The sequence below is a fragment of the Sinocyclocheilus grahami genome, unplaced genomic scaffold (genome assembly GCF_001515645.1).
Source record: "Sinocyclocheilus grahami isolate Dianchi unplaced genomic scaffold, SAMN03320097.WGS_v1.1 scaffold3415.1, whole genome shotgun sequence".
NCBI classification, from domain to species: Eukaryota; Metazoa; Chordata; class Actinopteri; order Cypriniformes; family Cyprinidae; genus Sinocyclocheilus; species Sinocyclocheilus grahami.
This window is the reverse complement of record NW_015508542.1, coordinates 3,400-9,112: the sequence shown is the minus strand read 5'-3', so window position 1 is coordinate 9,112 and position 5,713 is coordinate 3,400. Positions and strand designations below refer to the sequence as shown.

Sequence of the window (5,713 nt, the reverse complement as noted above, 5' to 3'; positions counted from 1 at the left end):
TAGCAGAAGAACCGCTTCTCAATATTATTAACGCATCGTTGTCTTTAGGTCACTTCCCGAAACCATTCAAGCTGGCTTTTATTAAGCCTCTTATTAAGAAACCACAACTAGATCCTAGTGAACTGGCAAATTACAGACCCATCTCAAATCTTCCTTTTATGTCTAAAATTTTAGAAAAAGTTGTGTCTGCTCAATTGTGCTCCTTCCTGCAAAAAAAAATAACAATTAATGAAGCTTCGTGCTGTCTTTAAAAGCAGGCTCGGAGGAAAAAAATTGATCTTAAGTTAACTCTTGTACAGAGTATAAAACACACACAAAATTGAACGAAAGCCTACACAACACTTATTACACCTAAAATATGTTTATCCCCACCTATTCAGAGGTTATCACTCCTCTCTCTCTAGGTTTCTTCCCTCTCTCCCCCATCGAACCCTCTGTCCAATCAGAATTCCCCCTATATTCACAGGGGCTGGAATAAGTAAAAAAAATAACAAATTACGAAAGAAGGAATAAACATGCTGGGTCACAACACGTTTTGAGCAAGTGCATCACAAACAAACTTTATAGTTCACCGTAACTCTTAAAGGGACAGTACCTGAGTGCATCAACTGAGCACACAGACTGTTAGAATACTATCGGACTCATAAAATCTTATAAATATCACATTACATGGGAAAAGGTATGAATGTGCTTAATAATAACATGCACTGGGTTACATTGGCATTAGAAGAACAAAAACAATGTTTTAGCCTCACAGTGATGATATTTCTCGTTATTGTACACCTTATATGACTGAAAATTGATAGTGATTTAGAAAATTATTTAGCTTCACACTACAGAGATTATATTTGTTGGCAGACTATTATTTATATGACTGTGGTGAAACTTGATAAGCTGCTATATGATTTGTCTTCTCAATTTCATCAACTTAATGTGTTTGAAAAGAACATTCTGTGTGTTAAAGGGTTTTTAAGAATGAATGAACTTGCGCAAAATATCTAATTCAAAGACTTCAAATTAATTGGTTTCTACAGTTTAGGAGAATGGAGGCCTTTTATATTTCTGCCTTTCTTTCTGATGTTTTTATTGGCTATCACAGCAAATTCTATTCTCATATATTTAATCAAATCTGAAAAGTCTCTGCATTCTCCTATGTATGTACTAATAGGTGTTATGGCTGTGTTAGACTTGATAATGCCCATGATTTTTGTACCTAACATGCTTCTTAGTCTCTTATTCAATTTGAGTGGGATATCCCTAACAGGTTTTTTGATACAAATGTTTGGTCTTCATTTTATTGGAACATTCCAATCTACTTTGCTTTTCTGGGTGGCACTGGATCATTACTTTGCGATATGCAGACCCCTTTATTATCATAAATGCATGGAAATCCCTACATTTCTAAAGTTTGTTGTTGTGCAAGTAATCAGAAATGGGATTGTCCCCATGGTCTCTCTGGCTGGAAGACTGTCATTTTGTGTAACAAACCTTATTGATCACTCTTTTTGTGAGCACATGGCATTGGTTCAGTTAGCATGTGGTGACATATCAATTAATAACATTGTAGGACTTTTGGCTGCTTTTCTTATAACAGCAAATGTTTTTATTGTCATTACCATTTCTTATGTTGTGATTTTTTTCTTCTGTGTTTAGATCTGGTAAGGCTCATTTAAAGGACATCAATACCTGCATTACTCACAATTATTATGACACTTACTTTGATTTCTGCTTTGATTGCATTTTTGTCATACAGAATAAGGAATAACATTTCTTCTAGTAACTGTATATGTATAAGCATCGTATACTTACTTTTTCCAAGTTGTCTACACCCACTAATCTATGGATGGAGAACAAAAGAAATACGACTTACATTTCTGAACTTTATAAACAATGCAAAGGTCTTTCCTATTAAAAAATGAATGTTTTTTACAAATGAATGGAAATTACAACATGATAACACTTCAAACACATAAGCTTAATACAAGGAGCTATTGTCTGTCTTGATTAAAGCTCTATGATACTTTGTAGATAAATGCATAATAAATATAAATAATGTCTAAACACAGTTAACTCATCTAATAGAAATGGTAACCTATACACAAATGCAAATAAGTGTAATCATCATTGACATCAGCTAGTACAGTATATCATCAACAAACAGAATCAAAACAGAAGGCATGCTTTGTATCTGTGATCCATATAAGTGTATGGTTACATTTTGTGGTACAGTAAGCATTTTCATTTGAATTAAATAGCATGTAGAAAAATATCCTGTTGCCTGAATTGTGTCTTGAATCTGTCCGCTTTGTAAACAACGCAAAATCAAACTGCATTTGAAACGTGTTATGAGAAAATGGTGGTTATTTTGTCAACACTGAAGCTCTCAGCATTGTAAGACTTTCTGACTGTTGTAACAATTCAGTAGTCCCAGTGGAATTAATAAGTTTTGATAGTTAGAATAAATGTGTCAACGCTAATATTATGTAAACCGCTGGGAGACCACAGAAAATGTTATTTCTCTGTATTACATTAATATAAAGGCAGGTAATATAAATATATTTCACAATCACAATTAATGTTAATCACAATGCCATAAACAACTTTGAGTATACTGTTTCCTGTTGTGCCCTTATTTTATATATTTTGCCATATGTAAAGCACATGCCCACCTAACAAGCAATGTTGCTCTTAACCATGTTCACAGAAACAAGAAACATTTCATATAAAAAATAGTGTTCATTAATGATGTGATTTGCCCTTTACATATATCACTTGTAATAATTTGTAGTCACAAAAAGTCAAAATAACTAATTGGGCCCTTTGGTTATTGGGCCCAACATTTTCTGAGTCCACTCCGTTCTTATTTCTGCACTGCTCGAGTACTATTTGGCATGTTAGAAGGTCTGACCCTTGTTATAATAGATAAAGAAATAACAGTTTTGAGCACTTGGGAGGCTTTGTTTACTTTATGAGGCTCGTCTACATGAGGCTAATCTACATTTTTCTGTCTATGCCAAACACACCTCTGTTGTTTGTTTCCAAAAAGCTTTATTTTGGCCTTATATGAAAATAAAACCCAGTCCCAAGTTACAGTAAAGCCTGGTAAACTGAAGCTGCAAGAGTTTGTTGTGTGATGACACAAAAGGCTTTTTTATTCCAACCTTCAGTCAAAAAATAAATAAATAAATACAAAATTAAGTTAACAATAGTAATAATACTACTACTATATAATTATATTTATAATAATAACTCTTTTTACTGAACTTGATTCAATCATGGACATGGATTTCACATGACGGAAACTCCTGTATAAGTAAGTGACTTGTCTAAACTTAGACATATTGAAATAATTTGAATAGTGTGTAAATTAATTGACTCAAACAAGTTATAGAAATTGTCTTAGAGCCATATTTCTCCCTGTAGCCAGTAGCAACTGGTGTTTTTTTAAATAGATTTTGTCCAAAGGTCATCAACATAAGCACACACTTAACCCTTCATCCAAAATAATAAATAAATAAATACATAGATAGATAGCAAATTTATTTACATACCAGCATAATAGAGCATTAGACATTAACAAATCTCCTCATTGTCTCATCTTGGTAAAATGCATAAACCAAAATCAAACAAACACTTTATTGTATCATTTACTCTCCTTATTCAGCCCAGTGCAAAGCATTTGGGAAGTGAATTATTATATTATAATTTAAAACAATGTTTTCTCAACTTAAATGTATTAAATGTAAGTAAGCTGATTGATATATTAATTTGTTGGATTCTTTTTTTTTAAGTAAACTGAATAAGCTGCAAAATTCATTTTTAATTCCATCTTTGGTCAAGCTCATTGGAAATATGTAGCTCTGCCTTCTGCAAAACTGCAACAAAGTACCTATGCATATACATATTGTACATACTAAATTTGCTTCTGTGAATATGAATTATTTTAACTACAGAGTTTTTCTTAAATTATTTGCCAACCGCAACTTTAAAATCTAGCCCATTGGCAAGGCAAAGTTGCTGCGAAAATGCACTTTGATACATTTGTCTGATTACTTGTCAAAGTCTATGGTTATAGCACCACTTAGCAGTAAAGGGCAGCAAATGCACCTTCCCAATGTTACCACGGCGGCAACAGTGGTGATAAATGTATTATTCTGTTTGTGTACTATCTGTACATACTGTACATTTCACTTCAGAGGTAAAATAACTTTTATTTCCCTATTCACAAAAATTATAATTACAGGGGTAGATTACTGATTTATAAAGACTTATTTTTGTGCAGTTCCTTGCACAAAAATAGGAACTTTTTTGTGGACTGTTTTTTTTTGTGGACTGGACTGTTTTTGTCTTTTTTCTGGACTGTTTTTGTTGTGTTTTCATCCCTCATGTGCTCCGTGACCTAGTTTTCCCTTTTGTTTGATTGTGTCATTTGGTTCAGGTGTGTCTTGTTAATTGTCCTCGTCATCCCATGTATTTAAGCCCTAGTCTGTGCAGTCTGTTTGTCCAGTCTACAACATCCCTATGTGTGTCTCCTGCCTGTTCTGGCCTGGATTTACCCTTGTGTGGATTTATTAAAGACTGTTTGCTTTAATCTTCATCATCTTTGTGCGTTTATCTCACCGTAGTGTGACAGAAGACCGGACCAAGAAATAAAACGAAAAAAAGTAAGCTGCGCCTTTTCCCCTGCATTTTGTTTGTCGGGTTTTTTTTACTATTTCTTCTTTTTCTCTCTCCCACCATGGATACCGCCGCCAAATTCATCACCCTAGCCCGTAAAGACCTTCCCTTATTGGAGTATGATGTGGAGTTCAGCCAGCTCTCCGTTCTGACAGCATTGGACGATGCAACCCAACACAACGTGATGCTGAACTCTCTGTTTTGGATTGGGACAAATTCCCATCCCCCCGTCGACCTCCCAGACACCAATGGACTTTGCTGGAGGGAGGCAATGATCCGGTGTCTGGATAGTGTCTACCCCCGTTCCAGAACACAGCCAGACCCAGAGCCCAGCCCAACATCACCCAGCTGCGTGGAGCCCAAGCCCACCGCTGACGGAGAGCCAGAGCCTGCCGCAACAGACAAGCCATCACATAATGGAGCGACAGAGCTGAGGATCGCCCCGGAGCCAGAGTCCATTACGTCAGAGCAGGTGCAAGCAGGGCCGCATTATCCTAATGGACATCATGGGCTGCAGCCCAGGGCCCCGAACACTAGGGGGCCCCCCCGAGTCAATTCTCTTTTGCATTTTATATAGGGTTGCCAACCGTTCCGTATAATATGGAATCATCCCGTATTTAAGGCATCAGTTTGTCCCATATTTGCAGGCATACGCCGTATGACCACCTAGAGTAGACCATACAAATAAATTATTATTTTCCCAAAGCATTGTTTGAATTGCGAACGTAGCTGCTCGAGGAAGGCTTTAAGACCAAGCAGAATCCTCTGCCGCCAAGTTGCTCCCGCTTCACAGCGAGCGGGACTCATGTTTTAATTTCTGCAAATCAGTTTGGATGAATGCAGAGATGTGATTATTGATCGTAAGAACAACATCCAGCTAGAAAACATAATATCTACCTTGTACTATTTTCCATTGTTGGACTGAGGCTATGGAATAACCTTCCTTTATCTGTGAAAGCTCCAAATACTGTCTCTGTGAGTTTAAAACTAAATTGAAATCTTATTTTCTTATTGGCATTTTAAACTTTGTATATTA

The 5,713-nt window shown here is 35.9% G+C and overlaps 1 pseudogene; it reads left to right on the top strand.

Moving 5' to 3' along the window:
- Nucleotides 1-1,919, top strand: part of LOC107576267 (olfactory receptor 52A1-like) — a 3,499-nt pseudogene extending 1,580 nt beyond the window's left edge.
- Nucleotides 1,920-5,713: the final 3,794 nt, after the last annotated feature.